The 14,251-nt window shown below is 44.5% G+C and overlaps 1 long non-coding RNA gene across 1 annotated transcript in view; it reads left to right on the forward strand.

Moving 5' to 3' along the window:
• Nucleotides 1-13,536, forward strand: part of LOC138295387 (uncharacterized) — a 54,348-nt gene extending 40,812 nt beyond the window's left edge. Inside the window, exon 5 of the long non-coding RNA XR_011203591.1 lies at nt 13,393-13,536. This is a non-coding gene — a long non-coding RNA (uncharacterized lncRNA). The remainder of the gene's footprint in view (nt 1-13,392) is intronic.
• Nucleotides 13,537-14,251: the final 715 nt, after the last annotated feature.

The raw sequence follows: 14,251 nt of genomic DNA on the forward strand, positions 1-14,251 counted from the left end.
TTATTGTGTACAGCTTTTTGTTATATGTTGTGTACTTTCTCTCAGTGCTTGCCAGGGCTCTTGAGTACAACACAAGCACATGCACTTCCACTTGCTCTGAAAGCTTCCCTTCTGAAACAACATTTAGAAAAAATCTAAAAACGCTTCTTTTTGATTCTGGTATCTGTTGTTTCTAATTATGGTCATCTTTTTGATCTCATACAGTGATCTTTTCCGCTAGCGCTGGGACACCTCCTCAAGGTAGCTGTGTGCTATAGAAATGTATTGTATTGTCTTGTATAACACAACTGGACGCGTTTCTTCAGTCTTTATCTGATGTTGGGAAAATACAGCATCCTAAGCTTAAAAAGAGACACCTGTAGCTGAACATTAGGGTGCCTAAGGGCAGGGGCTGATGTAAACACTGCCTCCATAGTCTGGAATGTTTGATCCCATTCCACTGCCTCTCCTTGGTTAACCAGGTGAGGAGCAGCCTTGTATAAAGTGCTGATTAAGGTTAGCTAAACCAAGAAGTCTTTTTATTATTTTTAGTTGAGTGAGTGATAATGACTCACATGTCATAATATATCTTCTCATGTGCCCATCAAGGACCATAGGCTTTTGTCAGGATAGTGGGTCTCGAACATGCCCGCTGGCAGTGTGAGACAGTCAATTTACATGGAACGTACTATTTGCATCACTCATGCTACGTGTATTGTTTTCCAGTTGTAGGAACATTAGGGTGCCTGTCACTGTTGGAGCAAAGATGTTAGACTTATTTTGTGCATTATTTGCATAAGCTCCTTTCTCTATTACTCACAGTGAAACTCTGCATACATCACACTCTACTTGTAATTCATAAAGTGTTGCAAAGTATGGTTATAATCTTACTCAGGCCTAGAGGGAATTATGGGCCTATAGACTGAAGAAGGTAATGCTTCCTGTGGTCAATCAATGATTAAAAAAATCACAATTAGAATATATGCGAAGCATGGAACTGGTGCATAGTGATAGGGAAAAGTAATCCATCAGTAAAATTCCAGGTCAATAACTTCATCAAGGATCTCATTGCACCTGGACCACTGTTTGCCCAACCCTCCCTAGCAACAAGAAAGATAGATAGTAATCAGTTTTCCACTGGAAATATTTATGATACAAAATAACACAAAGATGTTGTATGAAGAATTTGCATTAAGTCCATTTTATTGGTCTCTGTTATAACTTTCTGTAATATTAATCACACACATTCACTATCTTTTCTTGATGTTATATTGAAATGTTTAAGCTGGAAACAGAAGTATCAATATATAAATTTATGAGGTCCTTGAGACTAAATTATTTCTTGAACTATGTAGTAAGAAATAATGGCCCTGAACAACAATTCTTTGTGGAAAGTGTAGACCTAAAAGTAACTTCCACAGCCGTTCAGCCATAAGGCACAAGATATATATTAAGCACTGGTCATGAATGATATAAAAAATGAAGTTCCAAGGAATTGCAAGAAAAATATGACTAAGAAAGAACTAGGAATTGTTAACATACTAGTCAAGGAGGAGGATTTAACGTTCCAGTTCACAGATAAATGTGGAGCACTAGTAATGATTTACAGAACATTTTATGAAAAGTGTTAACAATCACGTTGAAGATTCCAATATTTACACCAAATTAGACAACAATCCAACTGCAGTATTTGGAAAACTACTAAAGTTCATTTTAATCATAGAGAAGAATGGAGTTATCATTAGAAACAGGGTCAGGTAATACCTAACTGTTAGGCCTGTCAGCTCTTGTCATGGTTTCCCCTGTCTTTTTTGCTTCTGACCTCCTGCTTTTGATCCTCTGCTGAATTGTTTTCGCTGGCTTTAGGACTCTGGGCACTTTACCACTGCCGACCAGTACTAACGTGCAAGTGCTCTCTGTCTAAATTGTATTGGTGATTGGGTTATCCATGATTGGCATATTTGATTTACTAGTAAATCGCTAGTATAGTCTACCCGGTGTGCCCAGGGCCTGTAAATCAAATGCTACTAGTGGGCCTGCAGCACTGATTGTGCCTACCACATGAGTAGCCCTGTAAACATGTCTCAGACCTGCTAGTGCAGTGTCTGTGTGCTCAGTTTTACCTGTCAGTTCCACCTGGCAAGTATACCCACTTGCCAGGCCCAACCTTTCCCTTTTACTACTGGTTAGTTACCCCTAAGGTAGGCCACATGGGCAGGGTGCAGTGTACTTAAAAGGTAGGACATGTACTGGTGTTTTTTTTACATGTCCTGATAGTGAAATACTGCTAAATTTGTTTTTCACTATTGCAATGACTATTTTTCCAATTGGGAGCAGATAGCGATATGGTGTTTGGAGTCTCCGAACTCACAATTTAAAAATTCATCTTTTGATGAAGGTGATTTTTGAATTGTAAGTTTGAAAATACCACTTTTAGCAATTGGGCATTTTCTTGCATAACCATTCTGGGCCTCTGCCTGTCTACTGACTACACGTCTGGCTCAGGTTGACAGTTGGACTGTGTGTTCATTCACGCTAGACAATCACACAAAGGGAGCTGAGGCGTCCCCTATATATCCTGAGGTCTTATCACCAGGCTGATGGTCCTTTCTGAGCTAGAGTGCTGGGAGGAGCTGACACTTGCACCTGAATAGGGCTGTGTCTGTCCTCACAAAAAACAAGTTTTCCAACCCCCTAGAATGCGTCTGTCACGGTTTTCAATGGGCTTACCGTCGAAGTTGAGAAGAGTTGGGGAACGGCCCCGGTTCCGGCAGGTTCTGCTCTGGCCGAGGTAGGGGCGACCCCTTCCGGTAGCCACGGTGCTGTTTGACAATAGCAAGCCACTACAGTCCGTGCCCTCCAGAAGGAGTCCCAGAGGAAAAACCCCAGTAGGGTAAAAAACCTCCAACAGGAACTCCCTGAAAAGGAAGGAGGACACCAAGGCGTTAGAGCTGAAGATCCGGAATGCAGGAAGACTGGAAAACGAAGACAGGTCAGGAAACACTGGATTCACAGGAAGAAACCAGTCAGAGCGTGACTACCACCAAGGAGTGTTGCAACGCAATGAACAAGCAGCTGACTTCCCCTTATATACCTCTAGACAGGAAGTAGGAAACAGGAAGTAGAAACACCATCTTGAATTGGGAAAAAGAGTATAATAGTGAATCAGGTACATGCGTCCAAACAAAGAAAAATAATGCATGCTAGGAAGAGAGGAAGTGGGTAGCATGCTGGGAAAGGGAAAAGGTCTGCATAAAAGCACCATCATGTGCAAATATCCGGCTTTTGCCTGTGCATGCTGGTAAGTGCCCAAAGTACATGCTGTCAAAAATGTAAAGCGCACTAATGCGCTGTGTGCGGCAGGATCTAGACCAAACTCGAGGTCTTTCTCCCGCCGCGTTTGTCTTTCCTGGAAAGACAAAAGAAGGGGGCGCGGCGAGTGCTGCGACCCCCGGACGAACTCGCGGCTTTCCCCGCGACCCGCACGCAAGCCGCAGCTTCCCTCGCGGCTTGCATGCAGGCCGCGGCTTCCCCCGCGGTCCGCATGCCGGCCACGGCTTTCCCCGCGGCCCGCACGCAGACCGCGGTAGAATGCCGCGACAGTAGGTGCCCCCCCGAGGCCCCAGGTTTGTGAGGGAAGAGTCGGAAAAAGCGACGGACTAAAAGAGGGGCATGAACTGAAGGGGCATCCTCCCAAGAGCACTCACTCATAGGGTAGCCTTTCCAATGAATGAGATATTGGAGACGCCCATGGAAAAACCGGGAGTCACAGATTTCCTGGACCTCGTACTCGGGCACATGATCAACCAACAGAGGGGGAGGACAGCAGAATTGTCTGTGAAAAGGATCAGGTAGGTAAGGTTTAAGTTGAGAGACATGGAATATAGGGTGTATTTTCCACGTCCGGGGCAGACGGAGACGCACAGATACCGGGTTAATCTTTTGGACAATCAGAAAGGGACCATAAAAACGGGGTCTGAATTTGTTCTGAGTGAGTCGGAGAGGTAGGAATCTAGAGGAGAGCCAAACTTTATCATGGACCTGATAATGAGGAGCCTCACAACGTCTCTTATCAGCTATTCTTTTCATGCGAGACTTAGTGGCCACAAGGTTGGAATGGAGAACACGTTGGACACCCCGTAGTTGTCGGACATAGGAGGAGATGGCAGGAAGATTGGAAGTATCTTTCAGGGGAGTCGGAAAGGCCTTTGGATGGAAACCGTAGGAGCCATAAAAAGGGGAAACCTTTGAGGCACTGTGTATGGAGTTGTTATAGGAGAATTCTGCAATCGGTAAATAGGTAGCCCAATTACTCTGAGTAGCATTGCAGAAGCTATGTAAATATTGTTCGAGGCCTTGATTGAGTCGTTCCGTCTGACCATTAGTTTGAGGATGGAACCCTGATGATAAAGCTACTTTGATTCCTAGGGTCTTATAGAATTGCTTCCAGAATCGGGAGATATACTGAGGACCCCTATCTGATATAATGACCTGAGGTAATCCATGAAGTCGAAAGATTTCTTGTGTAAAGATTTGACCTAAGTCTCTTGCCGTTGGCAACTTTCTTAAGGCCGTGAAGTGCGCCATCTTAGTGAAGGAGTCCACAGTTACCATTATTACGTGATTTCCATTCGAAAAGGGTAAGGAGCACATAAAATCTGTGGAGATGGTGTGCCATGGTCCTGGAGGAACTGGTAGTGGGCGAAGTAAACCTACTGGTTTAGTACGGGGTGTCTTAGATTGAGCACAGATAGGACAGGATGATACATATTCTTCCGTATCTGTCTTGAGAGTTGGCCACCAGAAGGAGCGAAGCAGAAGTTCTTGAGTAGCTTTCATTCCTCGATGACCTGCGATGGGGGAGTCATGGCACATACGTAAGGCTTCGGTCTGTACTACTTTAGTGGGTAAAAACAGGGCCTTATCATGATAGTAATATTCTTGATCTCTATGAAGTTGCGGCCGCAACTTATTCAGCTCTGTCTCTTCTAGACGGGCATATTCGGACTTGACTTGGTCTAGAAAAGTCTGTACTACTCCAATGATCTTGTTATTATCAAATAGGTTCTGTACAGTAGAATCGCTGCACTCAGGGTAACGTCGGGACAAGGCATCCGCCAGGATGTTCTGAGAACCAGGGATGTAAGTGATATAGAAGTCGTATCGGCTGAAAAAGAAAGCCCATCGAGCCTGCCGGCTATTTTGACACTGAAAGTTTCTTAAGCACTGTAGATTTCTGTGGTCTGTCCGGGCTTCAAAAGGTTCTTTTGAGCCCATCAAAAAGTGTCTCCATTCTGTGCAAGCAGTTTTTAAGGCGAGTAATTCACGTTCTAACACGGAATAGTTCCGCTCAGAATCGGATAAAATGTGTGACAGGTAGAATACAGGGTGTTCTAAATCATCATCGTCTTGTCTTTGCAATAAGGCAGCCCCAATGGCTCTTTCTGAGGCGTCTGCGACAACAATGAATTGTTTGCTGGTGTCTGGGTGTCGTAGAATAGGGGCTTGAATAAAGGCTTTCTTTAAATCCTGAAAGGCTGACTCTGCGTCTTGTGTCCAACAAAAGCCCTTCTTTAGATGTTCTTTTTTAAGGGTCTGAGTAATGTAGCTGGTTCTCTGGGCAAAGTCTGCTATGAATTGTCGATAGAAGTTGGCTAATCCCAAAAAACACTGAGTCTCCTTGATAGAAGAAGGAGATGGCCAATTCAATATAGCTTGCACCTTGTCTGAATCCATGGCGACTCCAGTTTGGTTTATGCAATACCCCAAGTATTTTACTTCCGACTGATCAAACTCGCACTTTTCAGGTTTGCAGAATAAATGGTGTTGTCGGAGTCTCTCTAAAACTTGGCGAACATGCTTAGAGTGTTCCTCTGGATGAACAGAAAAGATTAAAATGTCGTCGAGATACACCACTACTGTTTGTTGCAAAAGATCAGAAAAGATAGAATCAATGAACCTTTGAAAAATGGAAGGGGCATTGGTGAGTCCGAATGGCATTACTCTATATTCATAGTGACCAAAGGGTGTTCTAAAAGCGGTTTTCCACTCATCACCCTCTTTAATTCTTAGAAGATGGTAGGCTCCTCGAAGATCCAGCTTGGTGAATCTCTTTGCCCCTCTGACTGCTTCTAGGATGTCCTTTATGAGGGGTAGTGGGTACCGATCTTTAATAGTGATCTTGTTTAATCCTCTGAAATCAATACAGGGATGCAAATCTTTAGTTTTCTTAGGCACAAAGAAGAGAGGAGCCCCTGCAGGTGAAGAAGAGGGAGCAATCAACCCGCTTTGTAGGTTCTCATCAAGGTATTCCTTAAGAATCTGCTTCTCCGGTTCTGTGAGAGAGTACATTCGCCCGAAAGGAACCACTGTATCTGGTTCTAAAGGGATGGCGCAATCGTATTCTCTATGGGGTGGCAGTTCAGGTTTTTCTGGCTTCTGGAATACATCGGCATATTCCTGATAATGCCTGGGAACTCCCTGCAGGACGTTAATAGAGCATCCCACCTTAGGGGGTGCTGCTGAAAGACCTTTTGGGGACCAATAATCCCCTGCGAGATAGCAGTGGTGTTGGCAAAATTGAGAGGATAAGGAAATAGTTCTTGTTTCCCAGTTGATGTAAGGGTTGTGCCGTGTGAGCCATGGAATCCCCAGGATCATGACATGGTGTGGTGATGAAATTAAATCAAACGAAAGATTTTCTTGGTGTTTCCCAAACTGTAGACAGAAGGTAGGGGTGGTATATTGTACGGGTCCTGAGGCTAAGAGTGATCCATCCACCGTGTGTACTTGTTCTGGTACTTCCTTAGGTATTTGTACTATCTGTCGTTCTTTTGCCCATGCTTCATCTAAATAGATGCCACTGGCTCCGCAGTCCAATAAGGCCAAGGTTCTTTCTTCCCGGCCATCAGTTAAATGAAGGATAACTGGTAAAAGAAAAAGAGCAGTTCCTTCCTCCCTGGAAGAACAAATGGAAGGTATTTCACGATATCCCGTCCTCACCCTTCTCACTGAGGACGGGAGTTGGCGTTTCCCAAGGGCTTGGTTGGGCGAATGGAGCAGGTGCGAATTAGGTGACCAGCTGCACCACAATATAGACAAAGCCCCTTCCTTCGTCTATGTTCTCTTTCACTAGCTGATAAAGGTCCTCGAGCCATGTCAATTTGCATTGGTTCTTCCTCGGTATTCCCCTTAGGTTCAGGACGGACTTCCTCGGTACGATGAGAGAAGGTGCGAGTCGTCACTGAGTGAGATGGCAAACGACTCTTCTTTTTCTCCATTCTGCGTTCGTTCAACCGATATTCTATTGTTAGAGTCTGATCCATCAATTCTTTAAGGTTCTCTATTCTAGCAGAGTGCACCAATTCGTCCTTAATGTCCTCTCTGAGACCTCTACGGAACAGTGTCACCAAGGTACGTTCCACCCAGGATGTTTCTGCTGCTAATTGTCTGAATCGGGTGATGTATTGTAATACATCTTGATTCCCTTGTTGGATTTCGCAAAGAGCTTCTTCTGCTGACGCCTCGAGTCCAGGGCGTTCAAACATCTGTTTAAAAGTAGTGATAAAGGTGGAATAATTAGACAGGCAAGGATCATTTCTTGTCACTAAAGGAGTGGCCCAAGCCAATGCTGGCCCCGATAAGGCGCTAATCAAATACCCCACCTTGGTTTTGTCTTGTACAAATTGCGAGGGGCGAAAGGCAAAATAAACCGTCAAGGCATCCAGGAATTCCTTTAATTTGTTGGGATCTCCGGAGAAACGGAGTGTAGTGGCAGCTACTGAGGGTACATCTGTGGTCCTGGATGCAAAGGCTTGTCGATAGACGGTATTTTCAGTACGTAGCTGTTGGAGTTCTTGAGCCTGCTGTTGTATCGTCATAAGCAGGGTCTGGTTCGTAGGTTCCGTATTTGCCACTGGATTGTCCATGGTTCCGGACTGCAACTGGATTTTTTGGCGTTGCAATCTGTCACGGTTTTCAATGGGCTTACCGTCGAAGTTGAGAAGAGTTGGGGAACTGCCCCGGTTCCGGCAGGTTCTGCTCTGGCCGAGGTAGCGGCGACCCCTTACGGTAGCCACGGTGCTGTTTGACAATAGCAAGCCACTACAGTCCGTGCCCTCCAGAAGGAGTCCCAGAGGAAAAACCCCAGTAGGGTAAAAAACCTCCAACAGGAACTCCCTGAAAAGGAAGGAGGACACCAAGGCGTTAGAGCTGAAGATCCGGAATGCAGGAAGACTGGAAAACGAAGACAGGTCAGGAAACACTGGATTCACAGGAAGAAACCAGTCAGAGCATGACTACCACCAAGGAGTGTTGCAACGCAATGAACAAGCAGCTGACTTCCCCTTATATACCTCTAGACAGGAAGTAGGAAACAGGAAGTAGAAACACCACCATCTTGAATTGGGAAAAAGAGTATAATAGTGAATCAGGTACATGCGTCCAAACAAAGAAAAATAATGCATGCTGGGAAGAGAGGAAGTAGGTAGCATGCTGGGAAAGGGAAAAGGTCTGCATAAAAGCACCATCATGTGCAAATATCCGGCTTTTGCCTGTGCATGCTGGTAAGTGCCCAAAGTACATGCTGTCAAAAATGTAAAGCGCACTAATGCGCTGTGTGCGGCAGGATCTAGACCAAACTCGAGGTCTTTCTCCCGCCGCGTTTGTCTTTCCTGGAAAGACAAAAGAAGGGGGCGCGGCGAGTGCCGCGACCCCCGGACGAACTCGCGGCTTTCCCCGCGACCCGCACGCAAGCCGCGGCTTCCCTCGCGGCTTGCATGCAGGCCGCGCCTTCCCCCGCGGTCCGCATGCCGGCCACGGCTTTCCCCGTGGCCCGCACGCAGATCGCGGTAGAATGCCGCGGCGCGGCCGCCTGAGCCTGCGGCCGCGGCCGCCGCAGCCGCCGCGCCACGACAGCGTCTGGGGCCAGAGCAGGGAAAGGCAGGCTCTTGTGCACTATACAGACTTCTCCTTGAAGTTTGCCTACTTCAAAGGCAGAAATGGGTATAAATACTGGTCCTCTGACACCACATAGTTAGACTGCTTCTGGACTAAGGCCATTCTACCAGGAAGAAGAGCTGGATACTGTAGGAGGACTGCCACTCTGACTGTTGCTTTCTGTGCTGGCCTGCTGCTTGCTGCTCTGTCTTTAAAGTGAAAGGACAGGACTTTGCTTTCTACATTCTTCTTCCAAAGGTTTTTCAGGGGCTTGAACTGAGCTTGCCTCCTGTTAAGAAGTCTCAGGGACATCAAAGGCTTCACCTGCCAGTGCCTGGACTCTCTTGCTGGGAGTCCTAACTTCCCAAGTGATGCAAAATCCAGTTCCTGTGCGTTCTGGTGTAACAAGAAAGAAACAAGTGCATCGACATCCAGAACTACTTCAGGACTGGCTCTGCTCTCTTACTCCGCGCCACTGTCTGAAACCGGGGCTGTGTTCCTAGCTGAGTGCAATGACCACGATCACTGCAGGCCCAATGCCGCCGCAGCACCTCTGAAGTCCTGCCACAGCATGCGTACAGAGCCCCTTGTCACTGACGTCCGTGGCACCCAACTCTGACTCCGCAGCAGCACCTGTGGCCCGTGGTGTGATTGCCACACAATGAAGTCAACTCCTCATGTGTTGTCCTGCTGGATCCATCAACCCCGCCTTGCCGCAAGGAACCAACGCCCTGCCGCCAACATCACCTCCCCTGTAACCGTAAGGAACTGTCGACTCACCTCCCTGCCTAGCAATAAGGAACCAACTCCTCACCTCTCCCGGTGGCAGTACCGAACAGATGCTGCACCAGCTCCAGCAATGCTTCACCTCCCTATTTCCGTGCAACATCTTTGTTTCCTCAACGTTTTCTAAGGTACTGTAACCGAGGTCCATGTGACTCCATGACTGGCCCGCACTCCCTTATGGGTGATGTCGGACTGTTGGTGATGACTCCTTCAAGACGTTGTGATAACCCCATTTGGAGCTATTGTGTTTCTAAGCTCTATACTACATTTAACATTTAGAAATGTGTATCTTTACTTGTAAATGTTGGATTTTTGTCATTTTGGTCTCGTTTCACTCAGATAAATATTGGCTATTATTCTAAATTGGTGTGTAGTCCCTTTGTGGTGTTTTCACTGTGTTACTATGTGTGTGTACAAATGCTTTACACAGTGCCTCTGAGGTAAGCCTGACTGCTTGAGCCAGGCTACCAAGGGGGAGAGCAGGGGTTATATTAGCTGTGTGGCTCCCTTACCCTGAATAGAGAGAGGATCCCTACTTGGACTGGGCGCAAACCATTAAAAAATTGTATGTATGTATCAGTAGACGTCACAAATGGCCAAGTGAATGCCCATATCTCCATTATATATAGTAAACCTGCAGATAACAACCATTTGCTATATGTCAAAAGTTTCCACCAGTTTCCTTTAAAAAGATACCAGTCATACTCCCAATTGCTCTGGAGGTTTACAATATAGAAGAAGAAATGATGTGAAAGAATTTGCAGATAGATGATAACCCCAATATATTACAATCTGCCAAGCAAACAAGTCGCTGAACACATAAGAAGGGCTTTACACATGGTATACAAATAGAGAACAAAATGAAAGGCTGGTGTTTAATTCAAAATATTCCACTTTCAGTAACAGTATCAAAAAGGTAGTACTACAACACTGAACTTCACGTGGAGAAGGATTTCAAAAATATATACAAGAACCAGGCTCTATTTTTAAACAAAAAAAAACATTAGGGCTATATTAATCAGAGGCAATCTGAAAATAAAGAAAATGTGCACAGGAAAGGAACATATTCATGCTATAACTTCGATAACTGCAATATTCTCTCAGGCAATGTGGTGACACACCAATACAACGTCAAAGGCTTAACCATTAGATTACATCCCACGTGTGACACCGAAAACAGAGAGTATGTATTGAAATACCATTGTGGACTGTTTTATGTAGGGAGAAAGCAAAAAACGAAGGTATGCTTGAATGTGCCCAAAAGTAACAGCCAAACTGGAAACATAAATCCACAAAAGCCTCTGATTTCCAGGAGAAAAATATGACATAAGCTAATCTAAATGGCAAGGGGCAGATTTAAGAGCCCCTTGCGCCATAATATCGCCACATTAGCATTTTGTTTACGCTAATGTGGCGATATTATGGCAAAAACGCTGTGCCAGATTTACAAAGTGGCGCAATGCACGCATTGCGCCACTTTGTAACCCCTTGCGCCACATTATGCCTGCGCCAGGCATAATGTATGCCAGGGGGGCGTTCTCCCGTTAGGGGGGCCAAATCAAATGGCGCAAAGAAATCTAAAAGATTTCTTTGCATCATTTTTTTTCATCATTTTTAACGCCTGCTCAGAGCAGGCGTTAAAAGGGGGCACACCATTGCTTTCAATGGGGCCCTATGTACTGTTCAGGGTTAGGGCCAAACGTTTGGCGCTAACCCTGAACAGTACATCAATAGCGTCCAAAATTCTGACGCTATTGTCCCCTACCCTGTGCCATGGTGCGCCGTATTTTAAACACAAATTTGATAGACAGCTTGCATTTTTTGAGGGAACGTGACTCACATAAGCCTGGTATTGTCTATGCAGTGAGTGGAGATTTTGGGTAGTAATGCCTTGTTGTATATCTTCATTAGCCACACATAGATGCCATTGTGCATTAAAATGACACTGTTTTCACAGATTACGCCCTCTCACCCATGCACCGTACATCTAATATGAGACACAAGCACCCTTCACACATTCTGAACCTGGAATAGGCCTCACACAGATTTTCCCACTTACTCTTTCAGTAAAGTGTTTTCAGCTCTGTGTTTTAGTTTCTTTCCTCACTTAAGTTATTTACACCTCCAATTACTACTTGGGTATTATGTGCACCCGATATGATAGACATCATGTATTCTTAGAGTTATTACGCCTTCTATCACAAAGTTACATCAGCCTGCGATCACCTTCATGCATCAGTTACTTATCGATAACACAGTAAATATGACACTGCGCCTTTTCGTAGATGGTGCCCATTCACCTACACACTCATTCACCACAGATCCGAATTTAGTCTGTCAATATGGCACCCTCATTATTGTGTTTGAGGGCCTCATTTACAAGGCCTTTGCACCCTCGTTCTGTCATTTTGTTTTGACGCATCAGTGGCGCAAGCAGTGCTCAACACTGCTCCTCATTTACAACTGACGCATTGGGCCCAATGCATCAGTTTGTAAAGCCTTGCATCACATTATACCTGCGAGCTAGCCACGGGAAAAGCCACGCAGAACTGATGCAGTGAAATTTACAACATTTCACTGAGTCATTCTGCAACTTCACTGCATCAGAAATTTACTGCCTATTCAAAACAGGAGTAAAACTGATGCAGGGCTTTTCTCAATGGGGGCCTGCTGGCATTGCTCAAGTAGCATCATTTTTGGTGATGCTATTCCTGCAGTGCTTGAGTTTCGTGCCACAGATGCTTCAGCATTTCTGACGCATCTGTGAAAACGTGCGCCATGGAGCTCTGTATTGTAAATACACTGCATCATTAGGGGGTCGTAAGGCAGTGCAAGAAATCTGATGAATCAGAGCAGATGTGTCAGATTCTTGTAAATGAGGTCCTGTGTTTTCTTACCTAGGTATGCAATTAATTTTCACCTCTGGTACATTATTACTTTTAAACTTACCCTCATTTCTAGTCAGTCTCTTTTTGGGGACATGTAAGGTGCACACATGCCAAAAGGGCATGTGTGCTTTACATGTACAATTTAAAAATGCATTTTAAATGCATTTTTAAATTTTGCACATGGTTACCACCAAGTTTAACTTAGTGGTAATTAGCGATTACTAAATGCCAAAATCGCATTTAGGAATTGCTTCATACATGTGCAAGCAATCGCAAATAAGGAATCCTTATTTGCGATTTCTAATTTAGAGAGTCGCAATTTTAAGAAATCGCTATTTTAGCGATTCCTTAAAATTGCGTTCAGAATGTATTTCATACATTCTGCAATGGCATTTTGCATTCGCAAACGGGCATTCGCACCGTTTGCGAATGCAAAATGCTTTCCTACATCTGGCCCTTTATTTCCATGCAATTTGGGAAGAGTTTTCTACAACGAGCTGCCTTAGCTATCATTGACGTATAGCATCATGTCTGCCTATCTTTAGGTCTTTTCCATAAGAATGAGCCATTTGAAAACACCTGTAGAGCCACATGATTTAGAAATCCACAAGGCTTGCTCAAGTTACAGTGTTCCAGATTCTACAAGCTCTTTGACAGCAACCTATTGGACTTTTGTAGTTTCCTGCATGTGATCGTATTTGAATATAGATCTTTCTTGTGCAGCTAGATCTGTAAATTATTGTTGCCTGAGAAATTGTGGTATCCCTTGTTTAGTTTAACATGTTTCTTTATTTGGTTCCAGGCAGTTGTTTTAAGGTTTTACTCGCTGAAGGAGGGCTGATGACCGAAATGCAGTACAGGGGACAACAGAAAACATTTGTAATTACAAATCAGTGGAGTGATACTACACCTGATTCAAATAAAGGATGCTTTTTAAATCTTAAAAGGTTTGGAAGAATAATCATTTAAATATGAGCCCGCTCAAGTCTGTATTGAATCAAGTGAGTATCAGAATGATGTACTAAATGTGGTGCAAAGAGGTTGACACAATCCAGTTGACTGTGGATTGCTTTGTGCAGTTACAGAAAAGTTCACAGACAAGTAGAACATTTCCTCTCCAGCACACTAACTCTATTCAATATTAGTGAAGACGACAAAGGGTCTGATTTGGATATTGACAGACGGCTTACTCCATAACAACGGTGATGGATATCCCATCCGCCGAAATCTGGATTTAGATTTCAGCGGATGCGCTATCCGTCATGTTGTGACGGAGTAACCCATCCGCCAATATCTAAATCAGACCCAAAGTGAGAATAAACAAGTGCGAGTGCCACCGAGGATGTTCATCTATAATTCTATATTGCAAAAACAAATGTCTGCCCATGTGCTGTGACTCGACTGCAGTATATAGTTTACTGTGACACATGGCCAGAAAATGTGTAGGAAAATTTCATTTTTGTACAAAAAAAAATCAAAACTCCAAAATAACCCCTAAAGTGTGCCTTTTAAGGCCACAGAGCATGTTGCACATATACATATATATATCAAAATAAATCCCTTTCAGGGTTAGAGTGACACATAAATTATGCAAAAAAGAATAGAGAACTCTGGGTAGTTCCCAAGTTTAGGTGGAGAGCAGCTCTAGTAAGGAGCAACAC

This window comes from Pleurodeles waltl, chromosome 5 (assembly GCF_031143425.1).
Source record: "Pleurodeles waltl isolate 20211129_DDA chromosome 5, aPleWal1.hap1.20221129, whole genome shotgun sequence".
In the NCBI taxonomy this organism is placed as follows: domain Eukaryota; kingdom Metazoa; phylum Chordata; class Amphibia; order Caudata; family Salamandridae; genus Pleurodeles; species Pleurodeles waltl.